This window comes from Engystomops pustulosus, chromosome 9, assembly GCF_040894005.1.
Source record: "Engystomops pustulosus chromosome 9, aEngPut4.maternal, whole genome shotgun sequence".
Taxonomy (NCBI): Eukaryota; Metazoa; Chordata; class Amphibia; order Anura; family Leptodactylidae; genus Engystomops; species Engystomops pustulosus.
This window is the reverse complement of record NC_092419.1, coordinates 68,281,747-68,299,450: the sequence shown is the minus strand read 5'-3', so window position 1 is coordinate 68,299,450 and position 17,704 is coordinate 68,281,747. Positions and strand designations below refer to the sequence as shown.

The following is a 17,704-nucleotide window of genomic DNA, read 5'->3' as shown; positions in this document are numbered from 1 at the left end:
CATCTTTGACAGAGAAACTAACAATTTTCAGGTTCAAAAAGGTCAACGGAACTTGGGATTCCCAGCCAGTCTCCCATGCTGGTACTTGCCAAGCCTTAAGCTGCATTGCTGCTGCGATCTGACAAGAGCAGGCACATTCAGCTTAGAATGGCCGTTGACAGCAGCTGTTCAATTTGAACCTTCTTTTACTATCTCATAGAGAAACTAACACAATTTTCAGGTTCAAAAAGGTCAACGGAACTTGGGATTCCCAGCCAGTCTCCCATGCTGGTACTTGCCAAGCCTTAAGCTGCATTGCTGCTGCGATCTGACGAGAGCAGGCACATTCAGCTTAGAATGGCCGTTGACAGCAGCTGTTCAATTTGAACCTTCTTTTACTATCTCATAGAGAAACTAACACAATTTTCAGGTTCAAAAAGGTCAACGGAACTTGGGATTCCCAGCCAGTCTCCCATGCTGGTACTTGCCAAGCCTTAAGCTGCATTGCTGCTGCGATCTGACGAGAGCAGGCACATTCAGCTTAGAATGGCCGTTGACAGCAGCTGTTCAATTTGAACCTTCTTTTACTATCTCATAGAGAAACTAACACAATTTTCAGGTTCAAAAAAGTCAACGGAACTTGGGATTCCCAGCCAGTCTCCCATGCTGGTACTTGCCAAGCCTTAAGCTGCATTGCTGCTGCGATCTGACGAGAGCAGGCACATTCAGCTTAGAATGGCCGTTGACAGCAACTGTTCACTTTGAACCTTCTTTTACTATCTCATAGAGAAACTAACACAATTTTCAGGTTCAAAAAGGTCAACGGAACTTGGGATTCCCAGCCAGTCTCCCATGCTGGTACTTGCCAAGCCTTAAGCTGCATTGCTGCTGCGATCTGACGAGAGTAGGCACATTCAGCTTAGATTGGCTGTTGACAGCAGCTGTTCAATTTGAACCTTCTTTTACTATCTCATAGAGAAACTAACACAATTTTCAGGTTCAAAAAGGTCAACGGAACTTGGGATTCCCAGCCAGTCTCCCATGCTGGTACTTGCCAAGCATTAAGCTGCATTGATGCTGCGATCTGACGAGAGCAGGCACATTCAGCTTAGAATGGCCGTTGACAGCAGCTGTTCAGTTTGAACCTTCTTTTACTATCTCATAGAGAAACTAACACAATTTTCAGGTTCAAAAATGTCAACGGAACTTGGGATTCCCAGCCAGTCTCCCATGCTGGTACTTGCCAAGCCTTAAGCTGCATTGCTGCTGCGATCTGACGAGAGCAGGCACATTCAGCTTAGAATGGCCGTTGACAGCAGCTGTTCAGTTTGAACCTTCTTTTACTATCTCATAGAGAAACTAACACAATTTTCAGGTTCAAAAAGGTCAACGGAACTTGGGATTCCCAGCCAGTCTCCCATGCTGGTACTTGCCAAGCCTTAAGCTGCTGCGATCTGACGAGAGCAGGCACATTCAGCTTAGAATGGCCGTTGACAGCAGCTGTTCAATTTGAACCTTCTTTTACTATCTCATAGAGAAACTAACACAATTTTCAGGTTCAAAAAGGTCAACGGAACTTGGGATTCCCAGCCAGTCTCCCATGCTGGTACTTGCCAAGTCTTACGCTGCATTGCTGCTGCAATCTGACGAGAGCAGGCACATTCAGCTTAGAATGGCCGTTGACAGCAGCTGGTCAATTTGAACCTTCTTTTACTATCTCATAGAGAAACTAACACAATTTTCAGGTTCAAAAAGGTCAACGGAACTTGGGATTCCCAGCCAGTCTCCCATGCTGGTACTTGCCAAGCCTTAAGCTGCATTGCTGCTGCGATCTCACGAGAGCAGGCACATTCAGCTTAGATTGGCTGTTGACAGCAGCTGTTCAATTTGAACCTTCTTTTACTATCTCATAGAGAAACTAACACAATTTTCAGGTTCAAAAAGGTCAACGGAACTTGGGATTCCCAGCCAGTCTCCCATGCTGGTACTTGCCAAGCCTTAAGCTGCATTGCTGCTGCGATCTGACGAGAGCAGGCACATTCAGCTTAGAATGGCCGTTGACAGCAGCTGTTCAGTTTGAACCTTCTTTTACTATCTCATAGAGAAACTAACACAATTTTCAGGTTCAAAAAGGTCAACGGAACTTGGGATTCCCAGCCAGTCTCCCATGCTGGTACTTGCCAAGCCTTAAGCTGCTGCGATCTGACGAGAGCAGGCACATTCAGCTTAGAATGGCCGTTGACAGCAGCTGTTCAATTTGTACCTTCTTTTACTATCTCATAGAGAAACTAACACAATTTTCAGGTTCAAAAAGGTCAACAAAACTTGGGATTCCCAGCCAGTCTCCCATGCTGGTACTTGCCAAGCCTTAAGCTGCATTGCTGCTGCGATCTGACGAGAGCAGGCACATTCAGCTTAGATCGGCTGTTCACAGCTGCTCTTCAATTTGAACCTTCTTTTACTATCTCATAGAGAAACTAACACAATTTTCAGGTTCAAAAAGGTCAACGGAACTTGGGATTCCCAGCCAGTCTCCCATGCTGGTACTTGCCAAGCCTTAAGCTGCATTGCTGCTGCGATCTGACGAGAGCAGGCACATTCAGCTTAGAATGGCCGTTGACAGCAGCTGTTCAATTTGAACCTTCTTTTACTATCTCATAGAGAAACTAACACAATTTTCAGGTTCAAAAAGGTCAACGGAACTTGGGATTCCCAGCCAGTCTCCCATGCTGGTACTTGCCAAGCCTTAAGCTGCATTGATGCTGCGATCTGACGAGAGCAGGCACATTCAGCTTAGAATGGCCGTTGACAGCAGTTGTTCAGTTTGAACCTTCTTTTACTATCTCATAGAGAAACTAACACAATTTTCAGGTTCAAAAAGGTCAACGGAACTTGGGATTCGCAGCCAGTCTCCCATGCTGGTACTTGCCAAGCCTTAAGCCGCATCGCTGCTGTGATCCGACAAGAGCACGCACATTCAGCTTAGAATGGCCGTTGACAGCAGCTGTTCAATTTGAACCTTCTTTTACTATCTCATAGAGAAACTAACACAATTTTCAGGTTCAAAAAGGTCAACGGAACTTGGGATTCCCAGCCAGTCTCCCATGCTGGTACTTGCCAAGCCTTAAGCTGCATTGCTGCTGCGATCTGACGAGAGCAGGCACATTCAGCTTAGAATGGCCGTTGACAGCAGCTGTTCAATTTGAACCTTCTTTTACTATCTCATAGAGAAACTAACACAATTTTCAGGTTCAAAAAGGTCAACGGAACTTGGGATTCCCAGCCAGTCTCCCATGCTGGTACTTGCCAAGCCTTAAGCTGCATTGCTGCTGCGATCTGACGAGAGCAGGCACATTCAGCTTAGAATGGCCGTTGACAGCAGCTGTTCAATTTGAACCTTCTTTTACTATCTCATAGAGAAACTAACACAATTTTCAGGTTCAAAAAGGTCAACGGAACTTGGGATTCCCAGCCAGTCTCCCATGCTGGTACTTGCCAAGCCTTAAGCTGCATTGCTGCTGCGATCTGACGAGAGCAGGCACATTCAGCTTAGAATGGCCGTTGACAGCAGCTGTTCAATTTGAACCTTCTTTTACCATCTTTGACAGAGAAACTAACAATTTTCAGGTTCAAAAAGGTCAACAGAACTTGGGATTCCCAGCCAGTCTCCCATGCTGGTACTTGCCAAGCCTTAAGCTGCATTGCTGCTGCGATCTGACGAGAGCAGGCACATTCAGCTTAGAATGGCCGTTGACAGCAGCTGCCTAATTTCTACTTTCTTTTACTATCTCATAGAGAAACTAACACAATTTTCAGGTTCAAAAAGGTCAATGAAACTTGGGATTCCCAGCCAGTCTCCCATGCTGGTACTTGCCAAGCCTTAAGCTGCATTGCTGCTGCGATCTGACGAGAGCAGGCACATTCAGCTTAGAATGGCCGTTGACAGCAGCTGTTCAGTTTGAACCTTCTTTTACTATCTCATAGAGAAACTAACACAATTTTCAGGTTCAAAAAGGTCATCGGAACTTGGGATTCCCAGCCAGTCTCCCATGCTGGTACTTGCCAAGCCTTAAGCTGCTGCGATCTGACGAGAGCAGGCACATTCAGCTTAGAATGGCCGTTGACAGCAGCTGTTCAATTTGAACCTTCTTTTACTATCTCATAGAGAAACTAACACAATTTTCAGGTTCAAAAAGGTCAACAGAACTTGGAATTCCCAGCCAGTCTCCCATGCTGGTACTTGCCAAGCCTTAAGCTGCATTGCTGCTGCGATCTGACGAGAGCAGGCACATTCAGCTTAGATTGGCTGTTGACAGCAGCTGTTCAATTTGAACCTTCTTTTACTATCTCATAGAGAAACTAACACAATTTTCAGGTTCAAAAAGGTCAACGGAACTTGGGATTCCCGGCCAGTCTCCCATGCTGGTACTTGCCAAGCCTTAAGCTGCATTGCTGCTGCAATCTGACGAGAGCAGGCACATTCAGCTTAGAATGGCCGTTGACAGCAGCTGTTCAATTTGAACCTTCTTTTACTATCTCATAGAGAAACTAACACAATTTTCAGGTTCAAAAAGGTCAACGGAACTTGGGATTCCCAGCCAGTCTCCCATGCTGGTACTTGCCAAGCCTTAAGCTGCATTGCTGCTGCGATCTGACGAGAGCAGGCACATTCAGCTTAGAATGGCCGTTGACAGCAGCTGTTCAATTTGAACCTTCTTTTACTATCTCATAGAGAAACTAACACAATTTTCAGGTTCAAAAAGGTCAACGGAACTTGGGATTCCCAGCCAGTCTCCCATGCTGGTACTTGCCAAGCCTTAAGCTGCATTGATGCTGCGATCTGACGAGAGCAGGCACATTCAGCTTAGAATGGCCGTTGACAGCAGCTGTTCAGTTTGAACCTTCTTTTACTATCTCATAGAGAAACTAACACAATTTTCAGGTTCAAAAAGGTCAACGGAACTTGGGATTCGCAGCCAGTCTCCCATGCTGGTACTTGCCAAGCCTTAAGCCGCATCGCTGCTGTGATCCGACAAGAGCACACACATTCAGCTTAGAATGGCCGTTGACAGCAGCTGTTCAATTTGAACCTTCTTTTACTATCTCATAGAGAAACTAACACAATTTTCAGGTTCAAAAAGGTCAACGGAACTTGGGATTCCCAGCCAGTCTCCCATGCTGGTACTTGCCAAGCCTTAAGCTGCATTGCTGCTGCGATCTGACGAGAGCAGGCACATTCAGCTTAGAATGGCCGTTGACAGCAGCTGTTCAATTTGAACCTTCTTTTACTATCTCATAGAGAAACTAACACAATTTTCAGGTTCAAAAAGGTCAACGGAACTTGGGATTCCCAGCCAGTCTCCCATGCTGGTACTTGCCAAGCCTTAAGCTGCATTGCTGCTGCGATCTGACGAGAGCAGGCACATTCAGCTTAGAATGGCCATTGACAGCAGCTGTTCAATTTGAACCTTCTTTTACTATCTCATAGAGAAACTAACACAATTATCAGGTTCAAAAAGGTCAACGGAACTTGGGATTCCCAGCCAGTCTCCCATGCTGGTACTTGCCAAGCCTTAAGCTGCATTGCTGCTGCCATCTGACGAGAGCAGGCACATTCAGCTTAGAATGGCCGTTGACAGCAGCTGTTCAATTTGAACCTTCTTTTATCATCTTTGACAGAGAAACTAACAATTTTCAGGTTCAAAAAGGTCAACAGAACTTGGGATTCCCAGCCAGTCTCCCATGCTGGTACTTGCCAAGCCTTAAGCTGCATTGCTGCTGCGATCTGACGAGAGCAGGCACATTCAGCTTAGAATGGCCGTTGACAGCAGCTGTTCAGTTTGAACCTTCTTTTACTATCTCATAGAGAAACTAACACAATTTTCAGGTTCAAAAAGGTCAACGGAACTTGGGATTCCCAGCCAGTCTCCCATGCTGGTACTTGCCAAGCCTTAAGCTGCTGCGATCTGACGAGAGCAGGCACATTCAGCTTAGAATGGCCGTTGACAGCAGCTGTTCAATTTGAACCTTCTTTTACTATCTCATAGAGAAACTAACACAATTTTCAGGTTCAAAAAGTTCAACAGAACTTGGGATTCCCAGCCAGTCTCCCATGCTGGTACTTGCCAAGCCTTAAGCTGCATTGCTGCTGCGATCTGACGAGAGCAGGCACATTCAGCTTAGATTGGCTGTTGACAGCAGCTGTTCAATTTGAACCTTCTTTTACTATCTCATAGAGAAACTAACACAATTTTCAGGTTCAAAAAGTTCAACAGAACTTGGGATTCCCAGCCAGTCTCCCATGCTGGTACTTGCCAAGCCTTAAGCTGCATTGCTGCTGCGATCTGACGAGAGCAGGCACATTCAGCTTAGATTGGCTGTTGACAGCAGCTGTTCAATTTGAACCTTCTTTTACTATCTCATAGAGAAACTAACACAATTTTCAGGTTCAAAAAGGTCAACGGAACTTGGGATTCCCAGCCAGTCTCCCATGCTGGTACTTGCCAAGCCTTAAGCTGCATTGCTGCTGCAATCTGACGAGAGCAGGCACATTCAGCTTAGAATGGCCGTTGACAGCAGCTGTTCAATTTGAACCTTCTTTTACTATCTCATAGAGAAACTAACACAATTTTCAGGTTCAAAAAGGTCAACGGAACTTGGGATTCCCAGCCAGTCTCCCATGCTGGTACTTGCCAAGCCTTAAGCTGCATTGCTGCTGCGATCTGACGAGAGCAGGCACATTTAGCTTAGAATGGCCGTTGACAGCAGCTGTTCAATTTGAACCTTCTTTTACTATCTCATAGAGAAACTAACACAATTTTCAGGTTCAAAAAGGTCAACGGAACTTGGGATTCCCAGCCAGTCTCCCATGCTGGTACTTGCCAAGCCTTAAGCTGCATTGATGCTGCGATCTGACGAGAGCAGGCACATTCAGCTTAGAATGGCCGTTAACAGCAGCTGTTCAGTTTGAACCTTCTTTTACTATCTCATAGAGAAACTAACACAATTTTCAGGTTCAAAAAGGTCAACGGAACTTGGGATTCGCAGCCAGTCTCCCATGCTGGTACTTTCCAAGCCTTAAGCCGCATCGCTGCTGTGATCCGACAAGAGCACGCACATTCAGCTTAGAATGGCCGTTGACAGCAGCTGTTCAATTTGAACCTTCTTTTACTATCTCATAGAGAAACTAACACAATTTTCAGGTTCAAAAAGGTCAACGGAACTTGGGATTCCCAGCCAATCTCCCATGCTGGTACTTGCCAAGCCTTAAGCTGCATTGCTGCTGCGATCTGACGAGAGCAGGCACATTCAGCTTAGAATGGCCGTTGACAGCAGCTGTTCAATTTGAACCTTCTTTTACTATCTCATAGAGAAACTAACACAATTTTCAGGTTCAAAAAGGTCAACGGAACTTGGGATTCCCAGCCAGTCTCCCATGCTGGTACTTGCCAAGCCTTAAGCTGCATTGCTGCTGCGATCTGACGAGAGCAGGCACATTCAGCTTAGAATGGCCATTGACAGCAGCTGTTCAATTTGAACCTTCTTTTACTATCTCATAGAGAAACTAACACAATTTTCAGGTTCAAAAAGGTCAACGGAACTTGGGATTCCCAGCCAGTCTCCCATGCTGGTACTTGCCAAGCCTTAAGCTGCATTGCTGCTGCCATCTGACGAGAGCAGGCACATTCAGCTTAGAATGGCCGTTGACAGCAGCTGTTCAATTTGAACCTTCTTTTACCATCTTTGACAGAGAAACTAACAATTTTCAGGTTCAAAAAGGTCAACAGAACTTGGGATTCCCAGCCAGTCTCCCATGCTGGTACTTGCCAAGCCTTAAGCTGCATTGCTGCTGCGATCTGACGAGAGCAGGCACATTCAGCTTAGAATGGCCGTTGACAGCAGCTGTTCAGTTTGAACCTTCTTTTACTATCTCATAGAGAAACTAACACAATTTTCAGGTTCAAAAAGGTCAACGGAACTTGGGATTCCCAGCCAGTCTCCCATGCTGGTACTTGCCAAGCCTTAAGCTGCTGCGATCTGACGAGAGCAGGCACATTCAGCTTAGAATGGCCGTTGACAGCAGCTGTTCAATTTGAACCTTCTTTTACTATCTCATAGAGAAACTAACACAATTTTCAGGTTCAAAAAGGTCAACAGAACTTGGAATTCCCAGCCAGTCTCCCATGCTGGTACTTGCCAAGCCTTAAGCTGCATTGCTGCTGCGATCTGACGAGAGCAGGCACATTCAGCTTAGATTGGCTGTTGACAGCAGCTGTTCAATTTGAACCTTCTTTTACTATCTCATAGAGAAACTAACACAATTTTCAGGTTCAAAAAGGTCAACGGAACTTGGGATTCCCAGCCAGTCTCCCATGCTGGTACTTGCCAAGCCTTAAGCTGCATTGCTGCTGCAATCTGACGAGAGCAGGCACATTCAGCTTAGAATGGCCGTTGACAGCAGCTGTTCAATTTGAACCTTCTTTTACTATCTCATAGAGAAACTAACACAATTTTCAGGTTCAAAAAGGTCAACGGAACTTGGGATTCCCAGCCAGTCTCCCATGCTGGTACTTGCCAAGCCTTAAGCTGCATTGCTGCTGCGATCTGACGAGAGCAGGCACATTCAGCTTAGAATGGCCGTTGACAGCAGCTGTTCAATTTGAACCTTCTTTTACTATCTCATAGAGAAACTAACACAATTTTCAGGTTCAAAAAGGTCAACGGAACTTGGGATTCCCAGCCAGTCTCCCATGCTGGTACTTGCCAAGCCTTAAGCTGCATTGATGCTGCGATCTGACGAGAGCAGGCACATTCAGCTTAGAATGGCCGTTGACAGCAGCTGTTCAGTTTGAACCTTCTTTTACTATCTCATAGAGAAACTAACACAATTTTCAGGTTCAAAAAGGTCAACGGAACTTGGGATTCGCAGCCAGTCTCCCATGCTGGTACTTGCCAAGCCTTAAGCCGCATCGCTGCTGTGATCCGACAAGAGCACGCACATTCAGCTTAGAATGGCCGTTGACAGCAGCTGTTCAATTTGAACCTTCTTTTACTATCTCATAGAGAAACTAACACAATTTTCAGGTTCAAAAAGGTCAACGGAACTTGGGATTCCCAGCCAGTCTCCCATGCTGGTACTTGCCAAGCCTTAAGCTGCATTGCTGCTGCGATCTGACGAGAGCAGGCACATTCAGCTTAGAATGGCCGTTGACAGCAGCTGTTCAATTTGAACCTTCTTTTACTATCTCATAGAGAAACTAACACAATTTTCAGGTTCAAAAAGGTCAACGGAACTTGGGATTCCCAGCCAGTCTCCCATGCTGGTACTTGCCAAGCCTTAAGCTGCATTGCTGCTGCGATCTGACGAGAGCAGGCACATTCAGCTTAGAATGGCCATTGACAGCAGCTGTTCAATTTGAACCTTCTTTTACTATCTCATAGAGAAACTAACACAATTATCAGGTTCAAAAAGGTCAACGGAACTTGGGATTCCCAGCCAGTCTCCCATGCTGGTACTTGCCAAGCCTTAAGCTGCATTGCTGCTGCCATCTGACGAGAGCAGGCACATTCAGCTTAGAATGGCCGTTGACAGCAGCTGTTCAATTTGAACCTTCTTTTATCATCTTTGACAGAGAAACTAACAATTTTCAGGTTCAAAAAGGTCAACAGAACTTGGGATTCCCAGCCAGTCTCCCATGCTGGTACTTGCCAAGCCTTAAGCTGCATTGCTGCTGCGATCTGACGAGAGCAGGCACATTCAGCTTAGAATGGCCGTTGACAGCAGCTGTTCAGTTTGAACCTTCTTTTACTATCTCATAGAGAAACTAACACAATTTTCAGGTTCAAAAAGGTCAACGGAACTTGGGATTCCCAGCCAGTCTCCCATGCTGGTACTTGCCAAGCCTTAAGCTGCTGCGATCTGACGAGAGCAGGCACATTCAGCTTAGAATGGCCGTTGACAGCAGCTGTTCAATTTGAACCTTCTTTTACTATCTCATAGAGAAACTAACACAATTTTCAGGTTCAAAAAGTTCAACAGAACTTGGGATTCCCAGCCAGTCTCCCATGCTGGTACTTGCCAAGCCTTAAGCTGCATTGCTGCTGCGATCTGACGAGAGCAGGCACATTCAGCTTAGATTGGCTGTTGACAGCAGCTGTTCAATTTGAACCTTCTTTTACTATCTCATAGAGAAACTAACACAATTTTCAGGTTCAAAAAGTTCAACAGAACTTGGGATTCCCAGCCAGTCTCCCATGCTGGTACTTGCCAAGCCTTAAGCTGCATTGCTGCTGCGATCTGACGAGAGCAGGCACATTCAGCTTAGATTGGCTGTTGACAGCAGCTGTTCAATTTGAACCTTCTTTTACTATCTCATAGAGAAACTAACACAATTTTCAGGTTCAAAAAGGTCAACGGAACTTGGGATTCCCAGCCAGTCTCCCATGCTGGTACTTGCCAAGCCTTAAGCTGCATTGCTGCTGCAATCTGACGAGAGCAGGCACATTCAGCTTAGAATGGCCGTTGACAGCAGCTGTTCAATTTGAACCTTCTTTTACTATCTCATAGAGAAACTAACACAATTTTCAGGTTCAAAAAGGTCAACGGAACTTGGGATTCCCAGCCAGTCTCCCATGCTGGTACTTGCCAAGCCTTAAGCTGCATTGCTGCTGCGATCTGACGAGAGCAGGCACATTCAGCTTAGAATGGCCGTTGACAGCAGCTGTTCAATTTGAACCTTCTTTTACTATCTCATAGAGAAACTAACACAATTTTCAGGTTCAAAAAGGTCAACGGAACTTGGGATTCCCAGCCAGTCTCCCATGCTGGTACTTGCCAAGCCTTAAGCTGCATTGATGCTGCGATCTGACGAGAGCAGGCACATTCAGCTTAGAATGGCCGTTAACAGCAGCTGTTCAGTTTGAACCTTCTTTTACTATCTCATAGAGAAACTAACACAATTTTCAGGTTCAAAAAGGTCAACGGAACTTGGGATTCGCAGCCAGTCTCCCATGCTGGTACTTTCCAAGCCTTAAGCCGCATCGCTGCTGTGATCCGACAAGAGCACGCACATTCAGCTTAGAATGGCCGTTGACAGCAGCTGTTCAATTTGAACCTTCTTTTACTATCTCATAGAGAAACTAACACAATTTTCAGGTTCAAAAAGGTCAACGGAACTTGGGATTCCCAGCCAATCTCCCATGCTGGTACTTGCCAAGCCTTAAGCTGCATTGCTGCTGCGATCTGACGAGAGCAGGCACATTCAGCTTAGAATGGCCGTTGACAGCAGCTGTTCAATTTGAACCTTCTTTTACTATCTCATAGAGAAACTAACACAATTTTCAGGTTCAAAAAGGTCAACGGAACTTGGGATTCCCAGCCAGTCTCCCATGCTGGTACTTGCCAAGCCTTAAGCTGCATTGCTGCTGCGATCTGACGAGAGCAGGCACATTCAGCTTAGAATGGCCATTGACAGCAGCTGTTCAATTTGAACCTTCTTTTACTATCTCATAGAGAAACTAACACAATTTTCAGGTTCAAAAAGGTCAACGGAACTTGGGATTCCCAGCCAGTCTCCCATGCTGGTACTTGCCAAGCCTTAAGCTGCATTGCTGCTGCCATCTGACGAGAGCAGGCACATTCAGCTTAGAATGGCCGTTGACAGCAGCTGTTCAATTTGAACCTTCTTTTACCATCTTTGACAGAGAAACTAACAATTTTCAGGTTCAAAAAGGTCAACAGAACTTGGGATTCCCAGCCAGTCTCCCATGCTGGTACTTGCCAAGCCTTAAGCTGCATTGCTGCTGCGATCTGACGAGAGCAGGCACATTCAGCTTAGAATGGCCGTTGACAGCAGCTGTTCAGTTTGAACCTTCTTTTACTATCTCATAGAGAAACTAACACAATTTTCAGGTTCAAAAAGGTCAACGGAACTTGGGATTCCCAGCCAGTCTCCCATGCTGGTACTTGCCAAGCCTTAAGCTGCTGCGATCTGACGAGAGCAGGCACATTCAGCTTAGAATGGCCGTTGACAGCAGCTGTTCAATTTGAACCTTCTTTTACTATCTCATAGAGAAACTAACACAATTTTCAGGTTCAAAAAGTTCAACAGAACTTGGGATTCCCAGCCAGTCTCCCATGCTGGTACTTGCCAAGCCTTAAGCTGCATTGCTGCTGCGATCTGACGAGAGCAGGCACATTCAGCTTAGATTGGCTGTTGACAGCAGCTGTTCAATTTGAACCTTCTTTTACTATCTCATAGAGAAACTAACACAATTTTCAGGTTCAAAAAGGTCAACGGAACTTGGGATTCCCAGCCAGTCTCCTATGCTGGTACTTGCCAAGCCTTAAGCTGCATTGCTGCTGCGATCTGACGAGAGCAGGCACATTCAGCTTAGAATGGCCGTTGACAGCAGCTGTTCAATTTGAACCTTCTTTTACTATCTCATAGAGAAACTAACACAATTTTCAGGTTCAAAAAGGTCAACGGAACTTGGGATTCCCAGCCAGTCTCCCATGCTGGTACTTGCCAAGCCTTAAGCTGCATTGCTGCTGCCATCTGACGAGAGCAGGCACATTCAGCTTAGAATGGCCGTTGACAGCAGCTGTTCAATTTGAACCTTCTTTTACCATCTTTGACAGAGAAACTAACAATTTTCAGGTTCAAAAAGGTCAACAGAACTTGGGATTCCCAGCCAGTCTCCCATGCTGGTACTTGCCAAGCCTTAAGCTGCATTGCTGCTGCGATCTGACGAGAGCAGGCACATTCAGCTTAGAATGGCCGTTGACAGCAGCTGCCTAATTTCTACTTTCTTTTACTATCTCATAGAGAAACTAACACAATCTTCAGGTTCAAAAAGGTCAACGAAACTTGGGATTCCCAGCCAGTCTCCCATGCTGGTACTTGCCAAGCCTTAAGCTGCATTGCTGCTGCGATCTGACGAGAGCAGGCACATTCAGCTTAGAATGGCCGTTGACAGCAGCTGTTCAGTTTGAACCTTCTTTTACTATCTCATAGAGAAACTAACACAATTTTCAGGTTCAAAAAGGTCAACGGAACTTGGGATTCCCAGCCAGTCTCCCATGCTGGTACTTGCCAAGCCTTAAGCTGCTGCGATCTGACGAGAGCAGGCACATTCAGCTTAGAATGGCCGTTGACAGCAGCTGTTCAATTTGAACCTTCTTTTACTATCTCATAGAGAAACTAACACAATTTTCAGGTTCAAAAAGGTCAACGGAACTTGGGATTCCCAGCTAGTCTCCCATGCTGGTACTTGCCAAGCCTTAAGCTGCATTGCTGCTGCGATCTGACGAGAGCAGGCACATTCAGCTTAGAATGGCCGTTGACAGCAGCTGTTTAGTTTGAACCTTCTTTTACTATCTCATAGAGAAACTAACACAATTTTCAGGTTCAAAAAGGTCAACGGAACTTGGAATTCGCAGCCAGTCTCCCATGCTGGTACTTGCCAAGCCTTAAGCCGCATCGATGCTGTGATCCGACAAGAGCACGCACATTCAGCTTAGAATGGCCGTTGACAGCAGCTGTTCAATTTGAACCTTCTTTTACTATCTCATAGAGAAACTAACACAATTTTCAGGTTCAAAAAGGTCAACAGAACTTGGGATTCCCAGCCAGTCTCCCATGCTGGTACTTGCCAAGCCTTAAGCTGCTGCGATCTGACGAGAGCAGGCACATTCAGCTTAGAATGGCCGTTGACAGCAGCTGTTCAATTTGAACCTTCTTTTACTATCTCATAGAGAAAATAACACAATTTTCAGGTTCAAAAAGGTCAACAGAACTTGGGATTCCCAGCCAGTCTCCCATGCTGGTACTTGCCAAGCCTTAAGCTGCATTGCTGCTGCGATCTGACGAGAGCAGGCACATTCAGCTAAGAATGGCTGTTGACAGCAGCAGTTCAATTTGAACCTTCTTTTACTATCTCATAGAGAAACTAACACAATTTTCAGGTTCAAAAAGGTCAACGGAACTTGGGATTCCCAGCCAGTCTCCCATGCTGGTACTTGCCAAGCCTTAAGCTGCATTGATGCTGCGATCTGACGAGAGCAGGCACATTCAGCTTAGAATGGCCGTTGACAGCAACTGTTCAGTTTGAACCTTCTTTTACTATCTCATAGAGAAACTAACACAATTTTCAGGTTCAAAAAGGTCAACGGAACTTGGGATTCCCAGCCAGTCTCCCATTCTGGTACTTGCCAAGCCTTAAGCTGCATTGCTGCTGCGATCTGACGAGAGCAGGCACATTCAGCTTAGAATGGCCGTTGACAGCAGCTGTTCAATTTGAACCTTCTTTTACTATCTCATAGAGAAACTAACACAATTTTCAGGTTCAAAAAGGTCAACAGAACTTGGGATTCCCAGCTAGTCTCCCATGCTGGTACTTGCCAAGCCTTAAGCTGCATTGCTGCTGCGATCTGACGAGAGCAGGCACATTCAGCTTAGAATGGCCGTTGACAGCAGCTGTTCAATTTGAACCTTCTTTTACTATCTCATTGAGAAACTAACACAATTTTCAGGTTCAAAAAGGTCAACGGAACTTGGGATTCCCAGCCAGTCTCCCATGCTGGTACTTGCCAAGCCTTAAGCTGCATTGCTGCTGCGATCTGACGAGAGCAGGCACATTCAGCTTAGAATGGCCGTTGACAGCAGCTGTTCAGTTTGAACCTTCTTTTACTATCTCATAGAGAAACTAACACAATTTTCAGGTTCAAAAAGGTCAACAGAACTTGGGATTCCCAGCCAGTCTCCCATGCTGGTACTTGCCAAGCCTTAAGCTGCATTGCTGCTGCGATCTGACGAGAGCAGGCACATTCAGCTTAGAATGGCCATTGACAGCAGCTGTTCAATTTGAACCTTCTTTTACCATCTTTGACAGAGAAACTAACAATTTTCAGGTTCAAAAAGGTCAACAGAACTTGGGATTCCCAGCCAGTCTCCCATGCTGGTACTTGCCAAGCCTTAAGCTGCATTGCTGCTGCGATCTGACGAGAGCAGGCACATTCAGCTTAGAATGGCTGTTGACAGCAGCTGTTCAATTTGAACCTTCTTTTACTATCTCATAGAGAAACTAACACAATTTTCAGGTTCAAAAAGGACAACGGAACTTGGGATTCCCAGCCAGTCTCCCATGCTGGTACTTGCCAAGCCTTAAGCTGCATTGATGCTGCGATCTGACGAGAGCAGGCACATTCAGCTTAGAATGGCCGTTGACAGCAGCTGTTCAATTTGAACCTTCTTTTACTATCTCATAGAGAAACTAACACAATTTTCAGGTTCAAAAAGGTCAACGGAACTTGGGATTCCCAGCCAGTCTCCCATGCTGGTACTTGCCAAGTCTTACGCTGCATTGCTGCTGCAATCTGACGAGAGCAGGCACATTCAGCTTAGAATGGCCGTTGACAGCAGCTGGTCAATTTGAACCTTCTTTTACTATCTCATAGAGAAACTAACACAATTTTCAGGTTCAAAAAGGTCATCGGAACTTGGGATTCCCAGCCAGTCTCCCATGCTGGTACTTGCCAAGCCTTAAGCTGCATTGCTGCTGCGATCTCACGAGAGCAGGCACATTCAGCTTAGATTGGCTGTTGACAGCAGCTGTTCAATTTGAACCTTCTTTTACTATCTCATAGAGAAACTAACACAATTTTCAGGTTCAAAAAGGTCAACGGAACTTGGGATTCCCAGCCAGTCTCCCATGCTGGTACTTGCCAAGCCTTAAGCTGCATTGCTGCTGCATTCTGACGAGAGCAGGCACATTCAGCTTAGAATGGCCGTTGACAGCAGCTGTTCAATTTGAACCTTCTTTTACTATCTCATAGAGAAACTAACACAATTTTCAGGTTCAAAAAGGTCAACGGAACTTGGGATTCCCAGCCAGTCTCCCATGCTGGTACTTGCCAAGCCTTAAGCTGCATTGCTGCTGCCATCTGACGAGAGCAGGCACATTCAGCTTAGAATGGCCGTTGACAGCAGCTGTTCAGTTTGAACCTTCTTTTACTATCTCATAGAGAAACTAACACAATTTTCAGGTTCAAAAAGGTCAACGGAACTTGGGATTCCCAGCCAGTCTCCCATGCTGGTACTTGCCAAGCCTTAAGCTGCTGCGATCTGACGAGAGCAGGCACATTCAGCTTAGAATGGCCGTTGACAGCAGCTGTTCAATTTGTACCTTCTTTTACTATCTCATAGAGAAACTAACACAATTTTCAGGTTCAAAAAGGTCAACAAAACTTGGGATTCCCAGCCAGTCTCCCATGCTGGTACTTGCCAAGCCTTAAGCTGCATTGCTGCTGCGATCTGACGAGAGCAGGCACATTCAGCTTAGATCGGCTGTTCACAGCTGCTCTTCAATTTGAACCTTCTTTTACTATCTCATAGAGAAACTAACACAATTTTCAGGTTCAAAAAGGTCAACGGAACTTGGGATTCCCAGCCAGTCTCCCATGCTGGTACTTGCCAAGCCTTAAGCTGCATTGCTGCTGCAATCTGACGAGAGCAGGCACATTCAGCTTAGAATGGCCGTTGACAGCAGCTGTTCAATTTGAACCTTCTTTTACTATCTCATAGAGAAACTAACACAATTTTCAGGTTCAAAAAGGTCAACGGAACTTGGGATTCCCAGCCAGTCTCCCATGCTGGTACTTGCCAAGCCTTAAGCTGCATTGCTGCTGCGATCTGACGAGAGCAGGCACATTCAGCTTAGAATGGCCGTTGACAGCAGCTGTTCAATTTGAACCTTCTTTTACTATCTCATAGAGAAACTAACACAATTTTCAGGTTCAAAAAGGTCAACGGAACTTGGGATTCCCAGCCAGTCTCCCATGCTGGTACTTGCCAAGCCTTAAGCTGCATTGATGCTGCGATCTGACGAGAGCAGGCACATTCAGCTTAGAATGGCCGTTGACAGCAGTTGTTCAGTTTGAACCTTCTTTTACTATCTCATAGAGAAACTAACACAATTTTCAGGTTCAAAAAGGTCAACGGAACTTGGGATTCGCAGCCAGTCTCCCATGCTGGTACTTGCCAAGCCTTAAGCCGCATCGCTGCTGTGATCCGACAAGAGCACGCACATTCAGCTTAGAATGGCCGTTGACAGCAGCTGTTCAATTTGAACCTTCTTTTACTATCTCATAGAGAAACTAACACAATTTTCAGGTTCAAAAAGGTCAACGGAACTTGGGATTCCCAGCCAGTCTCCCATGCTGGTACTTGCCAAGCCTTAAGCTGCATTGCTGCTGCGATCTGACGAGAGCAGGCACATTCAGCTTAGAATGGCCGTTGACAGCAGCTGTTCAATTTGAACCTTCTTTTACTATCTCATAGAGAAACTAACACAATTTTCAGGTTCAAAAAGGTCAACGGAACTTGGGATTCCCAGCCAGTCTCCCATGCTGGTACTTGCCAAGCCTTAAGCTGCATTGCTGCTGCGATCTGACGAGAGCAGGCACATTCAGCTTAGAATGGCCGTTGACAGCAGCTGTTCAATTTGAACCTTCTTTTACTATCTCATAGAGAAACTAACACAATTTTCAGGTTCAAAAAGGTCAACGGAACTTGGGATTCCCAGCCAGTCTCCCATGCTGGTACTTGCCAAGCCTTAAGCTGCATTGCTGCTGCGATCTGACGAGAGCAGGCACATTCAGCTTAGAATGGCCGTTGACAGCAGCTCTTCAATTTGAACCTTCTTTTACCATCTTTGACAGAGAAAC

The 17,704-nt window shown here is 45.7% G+C and overlaps 70 pseudogenes; all 70 read right to left on the bottom strand.

Annotated features, from left to right (window-relative positions):
* Positions 1–40: 40 nt before the first annotated feature.
* On the bottom strand, positions 41–159 carry LOC140089013 (5S ribosomal RNA; annotated as a pseudogene).
* A 70-nt stretch (positions 160–229) lies between these two features.
* LOC140100807 (5S ribosomal RNA) lies at positions 230–348 on the bottom strand (annotated as a pseudogene).
* Positions 349–418: 70 nt separating this feature from the next.
* On the bottom strand, positions 419–537 carry LOC140100805 (5S ribosomal RNA; annotated as a pseudogene).
* A 70-nt stretch (positions 538–607) lies between these two features.
* Positions 608–726, bottom strand: LOC140078604 (5S ribosomal RNA; annotated as a pseudogene).
* Positions 727–985: 259 nt separating this feature from the next.
* Positions 986–1,104, bottom strand: LOC140096981 (5S ribosomal RNA; annotated as a pseudogene).
* A 70-nt stretch (positions 1,105–1,174) lies between these two features.
* On the bottom strand, positions 1,175–1,293 carry LOC140082134 (5S ribosomal RNA; annotated as a pseudogene).
* Positions 1,294–1,922: 629 nt separating this feature from the next.
* Positions 1,923–2,041, bottom strand: LOC140100804 (5S ribosomal RNA; annotated as a pseudogene).
* A 440-nt stretch (positions 2,042–2,481) lies between these two features.
* Positions 2,482–2,600, bottom strand: LOC140100803 (5S ribosomal RNA; annotated as a pseudogene).
* Positions 2,601–2,670: 70 nt separating this feature from the next.
* On the bottom strand, positions 2,671–2,789 carry LOC140084394 (5S ribosomal RNA; annotated as a pseudogene).
* Positions 2,790–3,048: 259 nt separating this feature from the next.
* Positions 3,049–3,167, bottom strand: LOC140100802 (5S ribosomal RNA; annotated as a pseudogene).
* A 70-nt stretch (positions 3,168–3,237) lies between these two features.
* LOC140100801 (5S ribosomal RNA) lies at positions 3,238–3,356 on the bottom strand (annotated as a pseudogene).
* A 70-nt stretch (positions 3,357–3,426) lies between these two features.
* LOC140100800 (5S ribosomal RNA) lies at positions 3,427–3,545 on the bottom strand (annotated as a pseudogene).
* Positions 3,546–3,615: 70 nt separating this feature from the next.
* Positions 3,616–3,734, bottom strand: LOC140080910 (5S ribosomal RNA; annotated as a pseudogene).
* A 70-nt stretch (positions 3,735–3,804) lies between these two features.
* On the bottom strand, positions 3,805–3,923 carry LOC140093924 (5S ribosomal RNA; annotated as a pseudogene).
* A 251-nt stretch (positions 3,924–4,174) lies between these two features.
* LOC140086384 (5S ribosomal RNA) lies at positions 4,175–4,293 on the bottom strand (annotated as a pseudogene).
* Positions 4,294–4,363: 70 nt separating this feature from the next.
* LOC140091536 (5S ribosomal RNA) lies at positions 4,364–4,482 on the bottom strand (annotated as a pseudogene).
* Positions 4,483–4,552: 70 nt separating this feature from the next.
* On the bottom strand, positions 4,553–4,671 carry LOC140100799 (5S ribosomal RNA; annotated as a pseudogene).
* Positions 4,672–4,741: 70 nt separating this feature from the next.
* Positions 4,742–4,860, bottom strand: LOC140084392 (5S ribosomal RNA; annotated as a pseudogene).
* A 259-nt stretch (positions 4,861–5,119) lies between these two features.
* On the bottom strand, positions 5,120–5,238 carry LOC140100798 (5S ribosomal RNA; annotated as a pseudogene).
* A 70-nt stretch (positions 5,239–5,308) lies between these two features.
* Positions 5,309–5,427, bottom strand: LOC140082858 (5S ribosomal RNA; annotated as a pseudogene).
* A 70-nt stretch (positions 5,428–5,497) lies between these two features.
* Positions 5,498–5,616, bottom strand: LOC140092356 (5S ribosomal RNA; annotated as a pseudogene).
* Positions 5,617–5,686: 70 nt separating this feature from the next.
* LOC140080909 (5S ribosomal RNA) lies at positions 5,687–5,805 on the bottom strand (annotated as a pseudogene).
* Positions 5,806–6,056: 251 nt separating this feature from the next.
* Positions 6,057–6,175, bottom strand: LOC140096100 (5S ribosomal RNA; annotated as a pseudogene).
* Positions 6,176–6,245: 70 nt separating this feature from the next.
* Positions 6,246–6,364, bottom strand: LOC140096099 (5S ribosomal RNA; annotated as a pseudogene).
* Positions 6,365–6,434: 70 nt separating this feature from the next.
* On the bottom strand, positions 6,435–6,553 carry LOC140086935 (5S ribosomal RNA; annotated as a pseudogene).
* Positions 6,554–6,623: 70 nt separating this feature from the next.
* LOC140087482 (5S ribosomal RNA) lies at positions 6,624–6,742 on the bottom strand (annotated as a pseudogene).
* A 70-nt stretch (positions 6,743–6,812) lies between these two features.
* LOC140088581 (5S ribosomal RNA) lies at positions 6,813–6,931 on the bottom strand (annotated as a pseudogene).
* A 259-nt stretch (positions 6,932–7,190) lies between these two features.
* On the bottom strand, positions 7,191–7,309 carry LOC140085893 (5S ribosomal RNA; annotated as a pseudogene).
* A 70-nt stretch (positions 7,310–7,379) lies between these two features.
* On the bottom strand, positions 7,380–7,498 carry LOC140082857 (5S ribosomal RNA; annotated as a pseudogene).
* Positions 7,499–7,568: 70 nt separating this feature from the next.
* Positions 7,569–7,687, bottom strand: LOC140092355 (5S ribosomal RNA; annotated as a pseudogene).
* Positions 7,688–7,757: 70 nt separating this feature from the next.
* Positions 7,758–7,876, bottom strand: LOC140080907 (5S ribosomal RNA; annotated as a pseudogene).
* A 251-nt stretch (positions 7,877–8,127) lies between these two features.
* On the bottom strand, positions 8,128–8,246 carry LOC140086383 (5S ribosomal RNA; annotated as a pseudogene).
* Positions 8,247–8,316: 70 nt separating this feature from the next.
* On the bottom strand, positions 8,317–8,435 carry LOC140086934 (5S ribosomal RNA; annotated as a pseudogene).
* Positions 8,436–8,505: 70 nt separating this feature from the next.
* LOC140100797 (5S ribosomal RNA) lies at positions 8,506–8,624 on the bottom strand (annotated as a pseudogene).
* Positions 8,625–8,694: 70 nt separating this feature from the next.
* On the bottom strand, positions 8,695–8,813 carry LOC140084391 (5S ribosomal RNA; annotated as a pseudogene).
* Positions 8,814–9,072: 259 nt separating this feature from the next.
* LOC140100794 (5S ribosomal RNA) lies at positions 9,073–9,191 on the bottom strand (annotated as a pseudogene).
* Positions 9,192–9,261: 70 nt separating this feature from the next.
* On the bottom strand, positions 9,262–9,380 carry LOC140082856 (5S ribosomal RNA; annotated as a pseudogene).
* A 70-nt stretch (positions 9,381–9,450) lies between these two features.
* Positions 9,451–9,569, bottom strand: LOC140092354 (5S ribosomal RNA; annotated as a pseudogene).
* A 70-nt stretch (positions 9,570–9,639) lies between these two features.
* LOC140080906 (5S ribosomal RNA) lies at positions 9,640–9,758 on the bottom strand (annotated as a pseudogene).
* Positions 9,759–10,009: 251 nt separating this feature from the next.
* On the bottom strand, positions 10,010–10,128 carry LOC140096096 (5S ribosomal RNA; annotated as a pseudogene).
* Positions 10,129–10,198: 70 nt separating this feature from the next.
* On the bottom strand, positions 10,199–10,317 carry LOC140096095 (5S ribosomal RNA; annotated as a pseudogene).
* A 70-nt stretch (positions 10,318–10,387) lies between these two features.
* LOC140086933 (5S ribosomal RNA) lies at positions 10,388–10,506 on the bottom strand (annotated as a pseudogene).
* Positions 10,507–10,576: 70 nt separating this feature from the next.
* Positions 10,577–10,695, bottom strand: LOC140100793 (5S ribosomal RNA; annotated as a pseudogene).
* A 70-nt stretch (positions 10,696–10,765) lies between these two features.
* Positions 10,766–10,884, bottom strand: LOC140088580 (5S ribosomal RNA; annotated as a pseudogene).
* Positions 10,885–11,143: 259 nt separating this feature from the next.
* On the bottom strand, positions 11,144–11,262 carry LOC140085892 (5S ribosomal RNA; annotated as a pseudogene).
* A 70-nt stretch (positions 11,263–11,332) lies between these two features.
* On the bottom strand, positions 11,333–11,451 carry LOC140082855 (5S ribosomal RNA; annotated as a pseudogene).
* Positions 11,452–11,521: 70 nt separating this feature from the next.
* LOC140092352 (5S ribosomal RNA) lies at positions 11,522–11,640 on the bottom strand (annotated as a pseudogene).
* A 70-nt stretch (positions 11,641–11,710) lies between these two features.
* LOC140080905 (5S ribosomal RNA) lies at positions 11,711–11,829 on the bottom strand (annotated as a pseudogene).
* A 251-nt stretch (positions 11,830–12,080) lies between these two features.
* LOC140096094 (5S ribosomal RNA) lies at positions 12,081–12,199 on the bottom strand (annotated as a pseudogene).
* A 70-nt stretch (positions 12,200–12,269) lies between these two features.
* On the bottom strand, positions 12,270–12,388 carry LOC140101797 (5S ribosomal RNA; annotated as a pseudogene).
* A 70-nt stretch (positions 12,389–12,458) lies between these two features.
* On the bottom strand, positions 12,459–12,577 carry LOC140092350 (5S ribosomal RNA; annotated as a pseudogene).
* A 70-nt stretch (positions 12,578–12,647) lies between these two features.
* Positions 12,648–12,766, bottom strand: LOC140080904 (5S ribosomal RNA; annotated as a pseudogene).
* A 70-nt stretch (positions 12,767–12,836) lies between these two features.
* Positions 12,837–12,955, bottom strand: LOC140083482 (5S ribosomal RNA; annotated as a pseudogene).
* Positions 12,956–13,206: 251 nt separating this feature from the next.
* On the bottom strand, positions 13,207–13,325 carry LOC140085808 (5S ribosomal RNA; annotated as a pseudogene).
* Positions 13,326–13,765: 440 nt separating this feature from the next.
* LOC140083370 (5S ribosomal RNA) lies at positions 13,766–13,884 on the bottom strand (annotated as a pseudogene).
* Positions 13,885–13,954: 70 nt separating this feature from the next.
* On the bottom strand, positions 13,955–14,073 carry LOC140084390 (5S ribosomal RNA; annotated as a pseudogene).
* A 70-nt stretch (positions 14,074–14,143) lies between these two features.
* On the bottom strand, positions 14,144–14,262 carry LOC140101933 (5S ribosomal RNA; annotated as a pseudogene).
* A 70-nt stretch (positions 14,263–14,332) lies between these two features.
* LOC140078532 (5S ribosomal RNA) lies at positions 14,333–14,451 on the bottom strand (annotated as a pseudogene).
* Positions 14,452–14,521: 70 nt separating this feature from the next.
* LOC140100792 (5S ribosomal RNA) lies at positions 14,522–14,640 on the bottom strand (annotated as a pseudogene).
* Positions 14,641–14,710: 70 nt separating this feature from the next.
* LOC140083771 (5S ribosomal RNA) lies at positions 14,711–14,829 on the bottom strand (annotated as a pseudogene).
* A 70-nt stretch (positions 14,830–14,899) lies between these two features.
* On the bottom strand, positions 14,900–15,018 carry LOC140081880 (5S ribosomal RNA; annotated as a pseudogene).
* A 70-nt stretch (positions 15,019–15,088) lies between these two features.
* On the bottom strand, positions 15,089–15,207 carry LOC140089988 (5S ribosomal RNA; annotated as a pseudogene).
* Positions 15,208–15,655: 448 nt separating this feature from the next.
* On the bottom strand, positions 15,656–15,774 carry LOC140084062 (5S ribosomal RNA; annotated as a pseudogene).
* Positions 15,775–15,844: 70 nt separating this feature from the next.
* LOC140092349 (5S ribosomal RNA) lies at positions 15,845–15,963 on the bottom strand (annotated as a pseudogene).
* A 440-nt stretch (positions 15,964–16,403) lies between these two features.
* On the bottom strand, positions 16,404–16,522 carry LOC140086932 (5S ribosomal RNA; annotated as a pseudogene).
* Positions 16,523–16,592: 70 nt separating this feature from the next.
* Positions 16,593–16,711, bottom strand: LOC140100791 (5S ribosomal RNA; annotated as a pseudogene).
* Positions 16,712–16,781: 70 nt separating this feature from the next.
* LOC140084389 (5S ribosomal RNA) lies at positions 16,782–16,900 on the bottom strand (annotated as a pseudogene).
* A 259-nt stretch (positions 16,901–17,159) lies between these two features.
* Positions 17,160–17,278, bottom strand: LOC140100790 (5S ribosomal RNA; annotated as a pseudogene).
* A 70-nt stretch (positions 17,279–17,348) lies between these two features.
* On the bottom strand, positions 17,349–17,467 carry LOC140100789 (5S ribosomal RNA; annotated as a pseudogene).
* A 70-nt stretch (positions 17,468–17,537) lies between these two features.
* On the bottom strand, positions 17,538–17,656 carry LOC140100788 (5S ribosomal RNA; annotated as a pseudogene).
* Positions 17,657–17,704: the final 48 nt, after the last annotated feature.